We start from the raw sequence: 19,220 nt of genomic DNA, 5'->3' as shown, positions 1-19,220 counted from the left end.
AAAGGAAAGAGAACTATCAGGTGAAAGCACCAAACCTTTACGACTATATAGCACTGGAAAGGATCAGGATTAGGATTTGGGATGGGACGGAGGGAAAGGAATGGTGACCAACCAATTGGACGGTCGGGGATTGAACGCCGACCTGAACGAAGCGAGATCGTCGCTCTACCGTCTAGCCCAAGTGACTGACCAAGCAGATAATACCGAATTTGAGAACTTCGAGATCGTCCACAACTTCTTCATTAAAAGACTTGAGTTTGAGCCAAGAAGTAAGAATATTCTTCTTACCTAACAAACAAAACACTGCCGATAATGTTGATGTCGGGAGGAAAATGTTTATTTAACATTCCTGGAGAACTTACGAGAGCATAATGTCATAATTAAAGTTTTCCGTTAAGTGGATAAAGCGGTAAGAGGATAATGCAGGAATTAAGTAAGGTGGCTTTGGCAAGCTTTGTATCTACCTCAGACTTGTGCGCTTGGATTATAAGGGCTCGAACGTGAACCCAGCAAGAAGCGAGGCCGTTGCTGTATCGATCAGTCCAAGTGGGTGGGAATCCTTGCAGGCCATCACACCAGCGCCGCCTCACTCAGTCCTGTTCATCACTGCCTAACACTCATTAGTCTCAAACTGTATTACTCTTTCTTGACTATGTTGTATTTGACTAATATATTAATGACACTATATATGACTAACTAATATATTAGTCATGTATTATGCACCCTCATATATAATACATATATATGATATATATGTTTGTTTGATAATATGTTTATATGAACATATAATCGCCACACACAACGAGACGATCAACAGAGATATTTTGACGATTAACATGGAAATAATTGATAGATACAATGGCAATAGAAGATTAGACATCAATGAAGCGCTGCATATCAAGAAATCTAGACCAGCAATTAATAACCAGTTAATACACAGTTACACTCTACCCACTTCAAGACCACGGGCCAATGCAGAAGCTGGACCGAATGACCCTGCAACAGGAACGGAAGTTGAGAGGCGGGACCAAAGAGCCAGAGCTCAACCCCCGCAAGCACAATTAGGTAAACTAGGTAAGTACACACAGAAACTCACACGACCGTTGATATGCATCACGGAGAAAATCCACCGGGGCTCTGAGGTGACTGGGACACGCGACCAAGGCATTGTCAACCACATACTCTTCCACGGTACCATCAATGACCGGTTAAATACCATTAATTACCATTACCGTACCATTAATACCGGTTAGTCATACAACCGGATTTCTACTGAAAACACAGGAAGGACTATGGTGTTGCCTGTACCCGAGTGCTTGGGGAATATACGCATAACTTGGACTGGCTTCAGGAGGGACCTCCAGACTCCCTGTCATTTCAGTAGAAATCTGGTTGTATAACTTTTAGCAAATCAGTAGTGGTACAGTGGTAGAGTATGTGGCTGGCACTACCTTGGTCGCGCGTCCGAGTCACCTCAAAGCCCCAGTGGATTTTCTTACCATTAATGGCGTAATTTCTGAATTACGCTGCTACACACATGCTTGCTCTAGGGCCCGAGAGAGTGCTTGGAGGACGGGAAAAAATGCAAAACGAGGCTATGGACGCCTCCGATAGCTTATATATCACATGCTTTACTTCGTTTTGATCTCCTTTCACGTTAGCTATCATGTTATTCTATATTTTCTTTGATCTCATTCCTCACATTTACTCTCTCGAGATTTCCTTCGACTGATATTTAGATAACTATAATAATAATAATAATAATAATAATAATAATAATAATAATAATAATAATAATAATAATAATAATAATAATAATAATAATCTTTATTTAGGTAAGGTACATACATAAAGAGATTTACAAAGTTTGTTGGCTTTATAGATAGAGCTAGTACATACAATGCCTAAAGCCACTATTACGCAAAGCGTTTCGGGCAGAAACGCTCTCTATACCCTCTCTCAGAAACAGAACTCTCTATACTCCTAATTGTTGGTATTTACACGTCTATCGTCCGTGCTGTGGACATAATCCTTACGACAGTTTCCATCCGAGTCAATTATAAAGTTTTACGAGTTCGTGAGAACTTCTCGAACTTCTAAACTCCACTGGGAAACACACTTTCGTTTCTTTAAATGCTTTATTCGACTTTATTCCAAGTTACGTTATATATTTAATCATCACCTTCCGTCTCTCTCTTCTGTAATGATCATACATTTACGTATTTTCCCCCACAACACAACGTTGGGCTGGACGGTAGAGCGACGGTCTCGCTTCATGCAGGTCGGCGTTCAATCCCCGACCGTCCAAGTGGTTGGGTACCATTCCTTCTTCCCCGTCCCATCCCTAATCCTAATCCTGACCCCCTTCCCAGGGCTATATAGTCTTAATGGCTTGGCGCTTTCTCCTGACAGTTCCCTTCCCTTCCCCACAACCCAGACCTATATTTACTAGTCCAGCTGCGGCGCTTGTCAACATCGTCATGTTATCTTCAGATGGTTATCTTGAGGTGATTTCGGGGCTTAGCGTCCCCGCGGTCCGGTCCTCGACCAGGCCTCCTTTTTGTTACACACCCCCAGGAAGCAGCCCGTAACAGCTGTCTAACTCCCAGTTACATTAGGAGAACTGGGGCATCAGTATGAGAGAAACTCTACCCATTTGTTTCCGCTTTCACCGGAGATCGAACCCGGAACCTTAGGACTATGAATCCCGAGCGCTGTCCACTCAGCCGTCAGGCCACCCTGTTGGAAACGGTTCCTTCTTATGCCGTTCCCTGCGTCCTCCTTATGTGCCCAACCTGTCCTCCTACAGGGAACGTCGCTTTTTACTCGTATGCGTCGCATAAATCTGAAAATTGTCGTACTAGAAAATGGAAGCGGCTCACGAAAGTGACGTACTGTTCCGTTTTCTGCTTTGGGTCCTCTGGTAGGTTAGGATAAGGACACCTTAACTTGACCGTTTTCTTAACGTTGGGAAACTTTAGGAGAATGGGCTGGTGTATCAGCCTCGAATATCACATAAGGTCTCCTTCGCTGCTAATTACCTCCTGTCTCACCCCCTGTATCAGTCTGGGACTTCTGATGGGATATGTCTCTCACTCAGCTCTGTGGTGGAGCCCACAGCGCCACACCTCACCCCACACGGTGGAGCCCACAGCGCCACACCTCACCACACACGGTGGAGCCCACAGCGCCACACCTCACCCCACACGAGTCTCCCGTGCCGTGGTCGGCCCCTATTGTCCAGCTAAAGGTTCATCATGCACGCATATAATTAGACGGTCGACATAATTTTATGTTTGACTGGACTTCTGGCAGGCTCGTGACACTGTATATGGTCTTTGTTATATTTGTTAACCTGTCTTTGCTGCATGTGTTATGTTGTGCTGTCTTTGTTAGCTTGATAAAGTGTTCTTGTAATATTTGGAAGCCGTATCGTGTAATACTGCTTCCAAATATCTTCGTCGAATATTGGATAATATCTGTAATGCTCATAAAAATGAAGATCCTTTGGGAAATAAGCCTTGGAGAGCGCTTCTCATGCACACAGAGGTCCCACCTGGTGTACTGTCTGCACTCCCAGTGTACTGAAGGTCGACTATCATTACGCCGAGTGTCGTGGCAAAACAGGAATGAACTTGGGCGCGGAGAGCAACTCTTCCAGTTGAACCATGGCAGCAGAGGTCCCGTGGTTAGTGATGCAACAAGGCTCCCGACCATCTCACTCGTCTCATTGATCTGCAACTTCCTGTTAAGGTCATGGACACAACATCGATCATTCAGGGCGATGCTTGAGGATGCTCTCGCTCACTTCAAGTGGCTCTACACGAAGAGGACGCTGACGCAGATATTGAAGACCACACGATGAGAAATGTTGCTCCATCAATAACTGTCCTGGAAGAATAATGACCTTCCTCAATGCGGCGACATCACCAAGAACAGCTGGAATGATGGTGGCTATTTGTTGGACTCTTTCCATGGAGACCTGCACGCTGACGAGCTGGTCGCCAGAGAACTGGTCGCCAGAGAGCTGGTCGCCAGAGAACTGGTCGCCAGAGAACTGGTCGCCAGAGAGCTGGTCGCCAGAGAACTGGACGCCAGAGAGCTGGTCGCCATAGAACTGGTCGCCAGAGAGCTGGTCGCCAGAGAACTGGACGCCAGAGAGCTGGTCGCCAGAGAACTGGACGCCAGAGAGCTGGTCGCCAGAGAACTGGTCGCCAGGGAACTGGTCGCCAGAGAAATGGTCGCCAGAGAACTGGAAGCTCGATAAAAGCCAAAACGTGTTTGAATACTCTCTGGCTTCCTGTCCCCCCGACACAGTGAACTATTATTATATTATTATCTACACCAACAGGCCTACAAGATAACATCTGCTCCTGCATCCCTTCAACATAACATCTGCATCAGCGGCCCTAAAAGAAATAGGATTAAGGAGACGCCATTGTGTTATCAGAAGGGGGGAAGGGGGTGGAGGGAGTGTTGGATGTCACTACTGCGCGGTGTTGCTTCACACAGCAACACAAGTGTAGATGTTTAGACAACGAATGACGGACATGTAGACGTGGAAGAAAGGAAATGGCACGAATATAAATGTGGTGAGCAAAGAAAGATGCTGAGCAACAGATTTGGGAAGCATTAAGGAGCCAACGAAGATTCTCCTCTCAGTGTCCTTGACGTGTAAGCCGCCACAGATGATATATGAGGAATATCCCCTGGAGCGTGTCTTTGAGGTTAAGACACGCGGCGTGTGACCGCGTGTCCACGAGCATGTAGGGGAGTCCCGTACCAACATATGTTGTAGCATGAGCACAGGATGACGAATATATGTGCATTCGTATGCAGAATTTTTTCACAGTACTACATTCCGTCTAAAGTAAATCTGCAGAAACGTTGCCTCGCCCTGTATGACATGTATGAATTCTATACATATACATACATAATTTATCAATTACACACACACACACACACACACACACACACACACACACACACACACACACACACACACACACACACACACACACATAACATATATATATATATATATATATATATATATATATATATATATATGTCGTACCTAGTAGCCAGAACGCACTTATCAGCCTACTATGCAAGGCCCGATTTGCCTAATAAGCCAAGTTTTCCTGAATTAATATATTTTCTCTAATTTTTTTCTTATGAAATGATAAAGCTACCCATTTCATTACGTATGATGTCAATTTTTTTTATTGGAGTTAAAATTAACGTAGATATATGACCGAACCTAACCAACCCTACCTAAGGTTAGGTAGCCGAAAAAGTTAGGTTAGGTTAGGTTAGGTAGGTTAGGTAGTCGAAAAATAATTAATTCATGAAAACTTGGCTTATTAGGCAAATTCGGCCTTGCATAGTAGGCTGATAAGTGCGTTCTGGCTACTAGGTACGACATATATATATATATATATATATATATATATATATATATGTCGTACCTAATAGCCAGAACTCACTTCTCAGCCTACTATTCAAGGCCCGATTTGCCTAATAAGCCAAGATTTCCTGAATTAATATATTTACTATAATTTTTTTCTTATAAAATGATAAAGCAACCCTTTTCTCTATGTATGAGGTCAATTTTTTTTTATTGGAGTTAAAATTAACGTAGATATATGACCGAACCTAACCAACCCTACCTAACCTAACCTAACCTATATTTATAGGTAAGGTTAGGTTAGGTAGCCAAAAAAAGCTAGGTTAGGTTAGGTTAGGTAGGTTAGGTAGACGAAAAAACATTAATTCATGAAAACTTGGCTTATTAGGCAAATCGGGCCTTGAATAGTAGGCTGAGAAGTGCGTTCTGGCTATTAGGTACGACATATATATATATATATATATATATATATATATATATATATATATATATATATATATATATATATATATTTTTTTTTTTTTTTTTTTTTTTTGAGATATATACAAGATTTGTTACATTCTTGTACAGCCACTAGTACGCGTAGCGTTTCGGGCAAGTTCTTAATCCTATGGTCCCTGGAATACGATCCCCTGCCGCGAAGAATCGTTTTTTCATCCAAGTACACATTTTACTGTTGCGTTAAACAGAGGCTACAGTTAAGGAATTGCGCCCAGTAAATCCTCCCCGGCCAGGATACGAACCCATGACATAGCGCTCGCGGAACGCCAGGCGAGTGTCTTACCACTACACCACGGAGACTAACATATATATATATATATATATATATATATATATATATACAGAGAGAGAGAGAGAGAGAGAGAGAGAGAGAGAGAGAGAGAGAGAGAGAGAGAGAGAGAGAGAGAGAGAGAGAGCAGTTCTGTTGCCTGTCTTCTGTGTTAGGTTCCTCTGAGCATTTGGTAAAAATGCCCGAAAATATTTCAACACACACGCACACACACACACACACACACACACACACACACACACACACACACACACACACACACACACACACACACACACACACACACACACACACACACACACGCAGAGGGACGGCAGAGGCGTAGTGTGAAGGACACTAAGAGAGCAGCCACAAGTAAGACATCCTCCGCAGACACACACACACACACACCAGGGGGCGTGGGGTCTGCGGTCACTGTAAACAAACTCGTACCTTGACGGTAATGTTCCGTGAGAATCGTGCGGGGGGGAAAAAATATCGCATGTGACTTACAAGGCTCCCTGCTGTGTGGATGAGATGGGGGGGGGGGTTACACAGCGTGTCTGGGGTGGGGGGTGGGGGGTGGGGGGTTGGGGGTTGCACAGATCTTGACTGTGCCTCAGGCAGGCTACTGTGCCACACTCCGCTGCACATCGAGTGCTCTCCACAAACGCAACTTGAAAGGGTATGTGTTGTTGTTGTTGTTGCTGAGAGCAGCGCTCTGGAAAACGCGAGAGAAAGAGAGGACTTACGAGGACTTAAATTCCGCTCAGTTTAACGAGACAACTTTTACACAACTTGAGTTTTCGTTTGGCAAATGTATGCACTTTTGCTCTCTCTCTCTCTCTCTCTCTCTCTCTCTCTCTCTCTCTCTCTCTCTCTCTCTCTCTCTCTCTCTCTCTCTCTCTCTCTCTCTCTCTCTCTCTCTCTCTCTCTCTTTCTCTCTCTATCTCTCGCTCTCTCTCTCTCTCTCTGATTGTCACACTAGGACATAACTAGGGCTGTACCACAACATAACAAAACGAGAACTAAACAATTATCTTTGACCAGGGAGGGGAATCCCTGCCCTGCTCTCTGAGCTTCATGTATGAGTGTTCCAGCGCTCAAGCTTGTGTAGTGTGCATACAAACTATTATTATCTTTTGAATACTTGCGTGCTCAGAAGGATTGCTATCTTTTAAACACGCAAGGTAAGGTCATTTATCGGCAGAAAGTGCTATGCCACTAATACTATGTAGCGCTGGGAAGGGATGTAGATAAGGATTTGGGATGGGACGGGAAGAAGGAATGGTGCCCAACCACTTGGACGGTCGGGGATTGAACGCAGACCTGCATGAAGCGAGACCGAAGGCGTTAATGCAGTTCGAAATTCAGCGGGATAAAAAGCATAAGGAAAATTAGCAGACGTTTGACAATCCGTTGGCTTCCTGTCACCGCCGAGGCCACTAGAGAGATGCTCACCCTCAGTTAAATTCAGGAACTTCTGAAATTGTGTAATCATTAGTTACATTCTTGTAGATTAATATTTACCATGTAATAATCACTCAGGATATTCAAGAGCATATCTAGTTCTGGTTATAATGCTCCAGAATTATAGATATTCTGGAGCATATCTATAATTCTCTGCCAAACATATGTAAGTGTGTCTGTGGTGAGGAAAAATTATTATTATTTTTATTATTATTGTTATTAATGTTATTAGTATTATTTATTAGAAATTGGAATTAGGTTTTCCGTAAAAATGCGACTATAATGCATCGCTCAAGGTTGCTTATGGCAGATGGGTGAAATAAACATCTCTTCATTCTTATTCATTCTTATTCGAGTGGGTTCAGTCAGCCGGAACAGTTGAAGAACTAATTCCTTTGGTATTATGATGATGTTAAGAGACCCCCCCCCTCTCTCCCCAGTGTTTGGTCCTTGTGTCAGAGCCTTAGTCACAGCTTGATGCTTCGTCAAAGAGAATGGTATAAGAGTTGAATCTGTGTGTGTGTGTGTGTGTGTGTGTGTGTGTGTGTGTGTGTGTGTGTGTGTGTGTGTGTGTGTGTGTGTGTGTGTGTGTGTGTACTCACCTAGTTGTACTCACCTAGTTGTGTCTGCAGGATCAAGCATTGACTCTTGGATCCCGCCTTTCGAGCATCGGTTGTTTACAGCAATGACTCCTGTCCTATTTCCCTATCATACCTGGTTTTAAAATTATGAATAGTATTTGCTTCCACAACCTGTTCCTGAAGTGCATTCCATTTCCCCACTACTCTCACGCTAAAAGAAAACTTCCTAACATCTCTGTGACTCATCTGAGTTTCAAGCTTCCATCCATGTCCTCTCGTTCTGTTACTATTCCGTGTGAACATTTCGTCTATGTCCACTCTGTCAATTCCTCTGAGTATCTTATACGTTCCTATCATGTCCCCCCTCTCCCTTCTTCTTTCTAGTGTCGTAAGGCACAGTTCCCTCAGGCGCTCTTCATACCCCATCCCTCGTAGCTCTGGGACGAGTCTCGTTGCAAACCTCTGAACCTTTTCCAGTTTCATTATATGCTTCTTCAGATGGGGACTCCATGATGAGGCGGCATACTCTAAGACTGGCCTTACGTAGGCAGTGTAAAGCGCCCTAAATGCCTCCTTACTTAGGTTTCTGAATGATGTTCTAACTTTTGCCAGTGTAGAGTACGCTGCTGTCGTTATCCTATTAATATGTGCCTCAGGAGATAGATTAGGTGTTACGTCCACACCCAGGTCTCTTTCACGCGTCGTTACAGGTAGGCTGTTCCCCTTCATTGTGTACTGTCCCTTTGGTCTCCTATCTCCTAGTCCCATTTCCATAACTTTACATTTGCTCGTGTTGAATTCTAGTAGCCATTTCTCTGACCATCTCTGCAATCTGTTCAGGTCCTCTTGGAGGATCCTGCAATCCTCATCTGTCACAACTCTTCTCATCAACTTTGCATCATCCGCAAACATCGACATGTAGGACTCTACGCCTGTAAACATGTCGTTAACATATACAAAAAATAGAATTGGTCCCAGCACCGATCCTTGTGGTACTCCACTTGTTACTGTTCGCCAGTCCGACTTCTCGCCCCTTACCGTAACTCTTTGGCTCCTTCCTGTTAGGTAGTTCCTTATCCATTCTAGGACCTTTCCCCCCACCCCCGCCTGCCTCTCGAGCTTGAACAGCAGTCTCATGTGCGGTACTGTATCAAAGGCTTTTTGGCAGTCCAGAAATATGCAGTCTGCCCAACCATCTCTGTCCTGTCTTATCCTCGTTATTTTATCATAGAATTCCAGAAGGTTTGTTAGGCACGATTTCCCTGTCCAGAACCCATGTTGATGTTTGTTCACAAACCTAATGTTCTCCAGGTGTGCAACCAGTCGCAGCCTAATTATTCTTTCCAGTATTTTACAGGGGATGCTTGTCAGTGATACAGGTCTGTAGTTAAGTGCCTCCTCCCTATCTCCTTTCTTGAAGATCGGCACGACATTTGCCTTCTTCCAGCAACTGGGCAATTCTCCTGACATAAGTGACTCATTAAAGATCATTGCCAGAGGCACGCTGAGGGCCTGTGCTGCTTCTTTTAGTATCCACGGTGATACTTTGTCTGGTCCAACTGCTTTAGTTGCATCTAGAGTTGTCAACTGTTTCATTACCTCCTCTGCTGTCACCTCTATATCTGATAGAGGTGTGTGTGTGTGTGTGTGTGTGCTCACCTAATTGTGCTGGCGGGGGTTGAGTTCTCGCTCTTTGGTCCCGCCTCTCAACTGTCAATCACCTGGTGTACAGATTCCTGAGCCTATTGGGCTCTATCAAATCTACATTTGAAACTGTGTATGGGGTCAGCCTCCACCACATCACTGCTTAATGCATTCCATTTGTTAACTACTTTTACACTGAAAAAATTCTTTCTAATGTCTCTGTGGCTCATCTGGGTACTAAGTTTCCACCTGTGTCCCCTTGTTCGTGTTCCACCAGTGCTATAGTGTCTGTCTTTGACCACCCTGTCAATTCCCCCGGAGAATTTTGTAGGTGGTTATCATGTCTCCCCTTACTCTTCTATTTTACAGGGATGTAAGGTTCAATTCCCTTAGCCTTTCCTCGTAGCTCATACCTCTCAGTTCCGGGACTAGTCTGGTGGCATACCTCTGAAACTTCTCTAACTTTGTCTTGTGTTTAACCAGATATGGACTCCAGGCTGAAGCTGCATACTCCAGGATTGGTCTTACATAAGTGGTTTACAATTTCCTGAACGATTCCTTACACAAGTTTCTAAAGACAGTTCTTATATTGGCCAGTCTAGCATATGTCGCTGATGATATCCTTTTGATGTGGGCCTCTGGGAACAGGTTCGGTGTGATATCAACCCCCAACAGACCAACAACAGACAGTGAGCGCCGGCCAACAGACATTGAGCGCTAGCCAACAGACAGTGAGCACCAGCCAACAGAGCACCGGCCAACAGACAGTGAGCGCCGGCCAACAGTGAGCGCCGACCAACAGACAATGAGCACCAGCCAACAGACAGTGAGCGCCAGCCAACAGACAGTGAGCACCAGCCAACAGAGCACCGGCCAACAGACAGTGAGCGCCGGCCAACAGCACGCTCCACCGTCAGACAGGGAGGCTGGCGGTCTCCAGGCAACAGCACGCCCGTCTATCAGACTATAAGGACAGTGGTCATCAGCACGTTACTCTGATAATCACTCCAGAGATCTTTTCAGAAAAGTATCGACACATCCTTCTTTCATCTCCGCCAGGCCTGAGCACAATACTCCATATTTGGCCTCATTGTTTTGCCCGCTGACGGATTGAAGGGTTTTCGTCCTCTGGAGTATAATTAAGCCCGTCATAATGGTTTGCTGATCATCCAACGAGTTTACTTCTCTGATAACACAATTCTGGTATAAAGTAAACTCAAGTGTATGCGTTTACATCGTTACTCAGTATACAACAATTGGTGTAATTATTTGATGAATTATTTTGGATTGGAAATGGTGCTTAAGGTCTTTCAACCCCCTGGTGGTTGTTAAGACCACCATAAAGGGTTGTTAAGACCACCATAAAGGGATGTTAAGACCACCATAAAGGGTTGTTAAGACCACCATAAAGGGTTGTTAAGACCACCATAAAGGGTTGTTAAGACCACCATAAAGGGTTGTTAAGACCACCATAAAGGGTTGTTAAGACCACCATAAAGGGTTGTTAAGACCACCATAAAGGGTTGTTAAGACCACCATAAAGGGTTGTTAAGACCACCAAAAAGGATTATTGATTAAACATAACCAAAGACTTGAGTATATTCTCCGTTTATATATTCAGCGAGAAGCAGTGAACATGTAATATACCCCGCGATGAATATGTCATCTTCTCTTCTAGAATTTATAATCAATAACTGATTACACGACAACAAACACTCTTTGGAGCAAGAAAGACACGTTTGTATTGATCATTATTGTTTCTTGTGTTTGTAAAGAAGTAATGTTGAGAGAATACACCTCCAATATAAAGCTCCGGGAGGAGCATTTAATAGTCATGTCCACCAAAAGAAAGTCTTTGGAATTTATGGAGTATTTCTGCTGCAAAGACAATAGTTTTAAATATAATAAATATACACAGTGTTTTAAATGTAAAATTTAATAAGGAAAAAAACAAAAAAGTGAAAAAGTCATTTCACTGTGAATACAATTTCCACCACCTGTCTCATATATTTATGGCAGTGAGGCTACGAGGCCCACCATGGCAGGGGCATGGTAGCCCACGGTGACAGTGACTGGTGACGTGCTGATAACGGTGAGAGAGAGAGCGAGCCCGTGAACTTACACCGTACTGAATAGTTCCGTTGAAATGTGGTGCTCCAGACCAGAGCAACCACGGGCGCGCCGAGCTAAGAAACACAGCTGGAAGCTGTCAAACCACCTCACTCTCCCTGCTCGTTATTGTCTGAACTGCATTGTCCAGCCTGTAGTTGTGAACCTCGTGGATATCCTGATCGTCGGTCGTGCTTTCCCGCCGTCCCTCTCAGTCACTTGTCCCGCGGTCACGTCACTCGCCGACTCCCATACCTTTGACGCTGCAGGACTTCTCCTTGTTTCGTCTAGTTAGTATGTGCATCCTGGGCCACTTCTAGGACCTTGTGGATAACCCGCGACACAGACGATGCTCAGTAACCTTCCCAGCTTGGTGATTTCTTCTGATGATTACATATATGTCTGCCTAAGCAAGCTGGTATTGATAGTCATTTAATAAATATAAATTATTGATTAGAGCGGCTGGGGAGACGAAGAGGAAGAGAGTTGTAATATGGGACATAGAAAATATGACACTGGGACTGGGAGTAGTAGGCCGCAGCCCAGAGTGCCAGCTGGGATGCATATATTGACATAAACGACTTGATACCTGCAACTCCGACGGTAACCTACGGGCTTACCATAGCTCGTGCTGCTTGGAACTTTTTGTTTCAAGTAGCGAACTTTAAACAACAACAACATCCCACGGTAGATTATCGTACTCATTTTGACCAGACCACACACTAGAAGTTGAAGGGACGACGACGTTTCGGCCCGTCCTGGACCATTCTCAAGTCGATTGTGAGAATGGTCCGGGCCGAAACGTCGTCCTCCCTTCAACTTCTAGTGTGTGGTCTGGTCAACATACTTCAGCCACGTTATTGTGACTCATCGCCTGCTTATCGTGCTCGCCCCCAGGGTGCCAGGGAGGGCGGTCAGCTGGTGACCTTGTTAAACACAGTGGGCGATGTATGTGTTATGTATCTACATAGATACATAACACGCATCTCTCCCTCCCTAGCCTCCCCCACCCTCTCTGTCTGGCTCTCTCTCTCTCTCTCTCTCTCTCTCTCTCTCTCTCTCTCTCTCTCTCTCTCTCTCTCTCTCTCTCTCTCTCTCTCTCTCTCTCTCTCTCTCTCTCTGTCGATTTTAATCTGTCTCTCTGATTGCCTTTCTGTCTCCCCAGCTCTGGCTCTACCTACAAATCCCTCAAGTGGCCAGATAAGCAGATAAGTATTAGGAAGCCGGATCAACTGCAAATGGGAAGGGGCTGGCAAAAGGGGTGTTGGAGGGCTGGCTGGGGGTGTAAAGGGAAGGCTGGTGGCGGGGGTGTTGAAAGAGAGGTGCAGTGGCTTTACATGTGGGGTGTTTTGAGAAAACGGGATTACGGGCTCACCATAGCCCGTGCTACATGGACATTTCGTTCTGAGAAGCTAAATCTAAAACAACAACAATAACAGAGAAGACGAGAGGGGTAGGAGGGGTGAGGGGGAGTGGAAATGGTGCATAAAGATGCACCAAATCCAAAGGAGAGGAAATGGAGAAACAGAAAATGATTGGTGAAATAGTCTCGTTGGTAAAGTGAAGTTGAAGACTCATAGAGGAAATTTGTATAACCGTTTCCTACCCAGTGTGTCTAGACTCAGCCTTATCCACTGTCTTGCCGTATATGAGGGAAGAACCCGCCAAACACACACTGAAATTACGACGTTGCTACAACGTTCGAACAAGCTTTACCACCTCCTAACCGGTTATAACAACCAATATAGCAAGTTGTAACAACGTTCTAATACGTCATAAACACATTAAGCCAAGATGTAACAACTTTATTACAAGTTGTAACAAGCGGAAAATAGAGACAGTTACGGTTTGTGTTTCCAGGGAATCTGCTTAAATATCTAAATAAACACCTGGCAGAAGCTAGGACAGGGAGAAACAACAACGAAGAAGGAAGATTTAGGCGGAAATCCGAGTTTTAGGGGATCAGCAAGGGAGTGTATTCACGCGGGCTCGTTTCCCCCGCTCAACTGAAAACGAGAAATATAAATTAATTTCATCTATAACAACGCTATTTGTAATTCCCAATTATTCGCGCTTCTGACTCTGCTTAAACTTGAATACAACGCGCACATTTTGGTGCATTAACATATCAGTGTTTAGAAATCGGGGTTGGGTTGCTAAGAGAGATCCGCGAGTGGCATTTTTGCTTTTTATTTAAGCTTTTATTTAATTTAAGTTTCGTATTTCACTGCAATTTTATTAGTTAATAAAAACATTACACGGTGTATATTCAGCGAGCGGTATAACCCGTTACCCGGTGTATTTTTACTCGAAGTTTACTTTAGCTAAAACAATAGTTCAGAACTATACTTTCTGAATGGTCGGTAGACTAATGTGATGGTCTTAATAATCATACAGAGTGACAGGTCTTTAAGACTAACCCCATATCCCTCCCAAAAATACAATTAAGTGTTTATTTAATAATGTGCATAATTCTCTATGATGTATTCTACTTGCTTGTGAAGGTTATGGAGTAAACTTTCTCTTTAACTCCTATGGTATACTTCTCATCTTCTCTCTATTCACCTCACATTCTTACCTTGAATATTGATGTTCTCTGCCACTCTTTACATCACTTGATAATTACGACGGATAAATAAACATAATAAATGAATAAAAACACTTTAAATAAAATGCTACAAAAGTTAGTTTCTTTTTAGTATAATAATAATAATAATACCAAAATCAGAATTATTTCATTTATTTATAAAAAAAATAAATGTAGCTTTCATTGATTTTTTTTTAAATAAATGAAAGCTATAGATTTATATATTGGAAAAGTATAGCAGAAGTTATATAATTTATTGAGAACGTTTCCGAAAAAACGCTTCTTTCTCATCATTGCTAATTGTAAAAATCCGGGGATATTTTCGCAGATTTTGTTTCAGTGGTGAAAATGAACCCCCCTGAGGAGTATGACCTGAAACCTACGTATACAGCCGATCAGTATATAATACATGCACACAAACCAGGAAGTTTGTGTGCATTATGGAGCGTTCTCTTGCAATTGTGAGGCTTGCAGGGGCCATTGTAGCCTAGTGAATGGTGGTAGTCTCTTGTGGTGCCTGGCGACTTGCGCTCGTCAAGCGGGAGGACAGTCCTAGCGTTACTCCTTTGTTTAAACGGGACTCCCACCACCGCCACACACGATTTTTGTAATTGCTGCTTTGTTATGTTCTCGGAGTGAAGGGACGCAGACAACAGTCTGTTGTATGTTTATTTTCCTCGGTGTGGTTTGAATAGTTGAGGGAGGGAGAGAGAGGGAGAGAGAGGGAGAGAGGGAGGAAGAGAGAGATAATACAAAATTTAAAAGATTACAACCTCTCACTGTCAGAGAGTCCGTATCCAAGAGTGGGCGTCCACAGCGGCAAGGCGCCAGGAAGCTTCGTAAGTGGAAACAGCTGACAACCAATCACTCAATCCAGTATACCTCTCTCTCTCTCTCTCTCTCTCTCTCTCTCTCTCTCTCTCTCTCTCTCTCTCTCTCTCTCTCTCTCTCTCTCTCTCTCTCTCTCTTTCTCTCTCTCTCTTTCTCTCTCTCTCTCTCTCTCTCTCTCTCTCTCTCTCTCTCTCTCTCTCTCTCTCTCTCTCTCTCTCTCTCCTGGCTCATTCATCTATGTCCCATCGTTCCGGCCTTTCCCATGTCAGAGAAAATGGGCTTGCCTGTCTTCTCAATACGCCTCTGAATTTTGTATGCTGTGATCATATCCCCCCCCCCCTCCTCTTGCTCTTCACTCTTACATTGACCCGAGATTCAGCTCATTTTGTGATTCCGCGTAATTCTTGCCCCTCAGCTCCGGGACCAGTCTTGTGACAAACCTCTTTATATTGTCGTGCTTTGTCTTCTGGACTCTTGGAATGGTCTTACGCACTCGGTGATTGGGTTTGATATTCTAATCACTGTCAAAAACAATCTGTAATGTACAATCTCTCTCATACAATCAACAGTCTCGTATATAATAATTCACCAAGTAGTTGTTTGAGACTTGTAAAAGGATTTTTTTTTAAGTATGAAATTACAAAGGTTCCAAAAATTTCATGGGGTAGATTTTCTGAACTCCTCTGAAAATAAATTGTTTCCTTTGAACACCGCCCTGGCAATTACCGGAAGCGTTGGAACTCATAGCCTAGCCTGGCAACACCAATGGTCCGTGCCTCTGTGATTCAGTTTCTATATTTCATTTTCTAGTTCTGTCCAGGTAAACAGAATACAATTCATATGCAATTTCACAACATGCAATTGGACCTTTTTTTTTTTGTTACCTCTGCCCGTTAGGACGACCTATCCAAAGTGCGGATAGTCATCCACCTGTCCCAGGCAGATGGTTCATGGGAATAGTATCTTTTCTCCTACCCCCCCCTCTCTCTCTCTCTCTCTCTCTCTCTCTCTCTCTCTCTCTCTCTCTCTCTCTCTCTCTCTCTCTCTCTCTCTCTCTCTCTCTCTATATATATATATATATATATATATATATATATATATATACATATATATATATATATATATATACATATATATATATATATATATATATATATATATATATATATATATATATATATATATATATATATATATATATATATCCTCTATCAGTCCCCTATCTATCAGTTCCCCCTCTTTGTCACTATCTTCACTATCACTTCGTCTCTTCACCATTCTACTTGAGCTGATTTCTTGTTTTCGTTCACATCTTCTGCAGTGTCGTTGTCCACTTGAGATTCCGTCTTCTGTCTACTTACCAATCTTCCCAATCGTTCTCATTGCTCTCAATACCTTAATTTATCTTAAACTGTTTGAAAGACATGCTAAAAAATTTCCTATACTTGCTTCTCTATTCTAAAGAATGAAGAACGAGAATTTTCGTTATTTATTATTATTATTATTAATTGTGTAGCTTTATATCTTATGAATCCATCCCTGTCTTGTGTGGCAGTGAAAAATAGAAATTTACACTTACAAATTCGTAAACTGAAACATGTATAATGTTGATGAATTAGCATGTAACCTTATGAAATATGTATGAAATATGCTTCAATGTACAATTTAGGCCTGTTGTCTTGTGTATGATCCTATGTACTGTGTGACAGTGAATACGAGCAGCACCTCACTGTAATAAGACCTGACACACTTACTCACATTAGGCCAAATTGTATGTTTTGTCAGTTAAGATGTTGATAAAAACTGTGTGTGTGGTAATCTAGTTGAAGATTTGATTTGTAATTTATTTGGTTATTATTTTCTGATTAACTCTTGTAATTCTGAAATGACTCTTACCTTCCAGCAGGTCCATAGATCTTGACTCTTACCTTCCAGCAGGTCCATAGATCTTGACTCTTACCTTCCAGCAGGTCCATAGATCTTGACTCTTACCTTCCAGCAGGTCCATAGGTCTTGACTCTTAACTTCCAGCAGGTCCATAGATCTTGACTCTTGACTTCCAGTGGAATTTGGAATTCAAATCTTGCCAGCCAGCAGACTTTGGGTTCCATCTCTTGCCAGCCAGGAGACCCCATGTGTTGCAGTCTTCCAGCAGGTCAGAAGGGATCAAATTCATCATCTCTCACTGTGAGAGAGAGTCATCCATTCCTCACTTCCGCCACTAAGAGTCCACATTTGTCTCTCATTGATTCGGCCTCTGTCTTTGTAGTGATATTGGACCTTTTCCAAAGACTTTGAAATAATAACCTCTGACCTTTGATCGTCAAACCGCATTGTGTGACACGGCTTCAATATCTCAAGTGCCATGGCCTCGTTCACACAGACAAGCGCCATGGCCTCGTTAACAGACAAGTGCCACGGCCTCGTTCACACAGACAAGCGCCATGGCCTCGTTAACAGACAAGTGCCACGGCCTCGTTCACACAGACAAGTGCCATGATACTGTTACTTGATACTGACAAATACTGTTAAATTCAAAATAAGTGTCTGTGATGCAAATCTTGATTTTGTCACAGAGTTTATCTATGGGGAGGGGAGGAGGCATCAAATAAATCTTCTTCATGTTTCCCCACTTCTTCCCCTCTTCCAATATACCCCTGTCTCCCCCCCCCCCCCTCCTTCTTCTTCTCCACTTCCATCCCTATTCACTCAATCGTCCTCCCTCTTTCTCTCTTAACTTGTCTTAAGAACTCTCTTAAAAAATGTATTATTTGGAAACACTGAAATTGCTGAACAACTTTTATGAGGAACATAGCAAATATTTCAGGCTAGACTTCATGAAAATCGGATTTGAGGGGTTCTCTGTAAACGGCGATATTTCTTAAAGCCTCTCACTTGGGCCGATACCGACTGGCCTTTGGCACACTTTTTCCGAATGTGATTTATATTGAAAGGTTGAGGTGAGGCTGCCCCCCCCCCCCAAGCATCTGACCTCGAACCTTGAACAAATACACATTCTATTTTATAGATATAGGTGTTAAATATAAGAGTTATATATTAAAAGAAGATTATAGATATTTAATATGTTAAAACTTCACAAAGAACTTGAATAGCAATCATATAATAAACTGTTTTGTGCGTTTGGCAGTTGTGTGTCGTATTAATGCCTTGCATAGCCTGAGACGAGGTTTATGTAGGGTGTTGGGAGAGCCTGTGTAGCGAGGCTTGGCAACACAATCTTGAGGTTATCTTGAGATGATTTCGGGGCTTTAGTGTCCCCGCGGCCCGGTCCTAGACCAGGCCTCCACCCCCAGGAAGCAGCCCGTGACAGCTGACTAACTCCCAGGTACCTATTTACTGCTAGGTAACAGGGGCATTCAGGGTGAAAGAAACTTTGCCCATTTGTTTCTGCCTCGTGCTGGAATCGAACCCGCGCCACAGAATTACGAGTCCTGCGCGCTATCCACCAGGCTACGAGGCTCGTAGGACAACACAAGACTGGTGACACAACCTGCCTCCAGGAGTCATCTGTGATGGTGTCAACACACACATCGTGTGTTGGTCTCGTCTTGTAACCTTCTGGCAATTGTGTTACTATATAGGGTATTGTTTTGCCTCACCTCGCACTGCTCTACCTCCTCTGGTACTACGCTACCAACCTTGGTACTGCACTACCTGCCCTGTTTTATCCGTTAGGCCAGATTCTCGAAGCTGTTACGCAAGTACTTACGAACGTGTACATCTTTCCTCAATCTTTGTCACCTTTGTTTACCTTTATTAAACAGTTTACAAGCTTGAAAACTTCCCAATCAACTGTTG

General features: G+C 43.3%; 1 protein-coding gene across 2 annotated transcripts in view; it reads left to right on the top strand.

Moving 5' to 3' along the window:
• LOC123757857 (GTP-binding protein Di-Ras2) overlaps window positions 1-19,220 on the top strand; it is a 211,372-nt gene that overhangs the window by 13,961 nt on the left and 178,191 nt on the right. The window lies entirely within an intron of this gene.

Source organism: Procambarus clarkii, chromosome 40 (genome assembly GCF_040958095.1).
Source record: "Procambarus clarkii isolate CNS0578487 chromosome 40, FALCON_Pclarkii_2.0, whole genome shotgun sequence".
Lineage (NCBI taxonomy): Eukaryota > Metazoa > Arthropoda > Malacostraca > Decapoda > Cambaridae > Procambarus > Procambarus clarkii.
The sequence above is the reverse complement of the archived record's forward strand: the minus strand, read 5'-3'. Positions and strand labels throughout refer to the sequence as shown.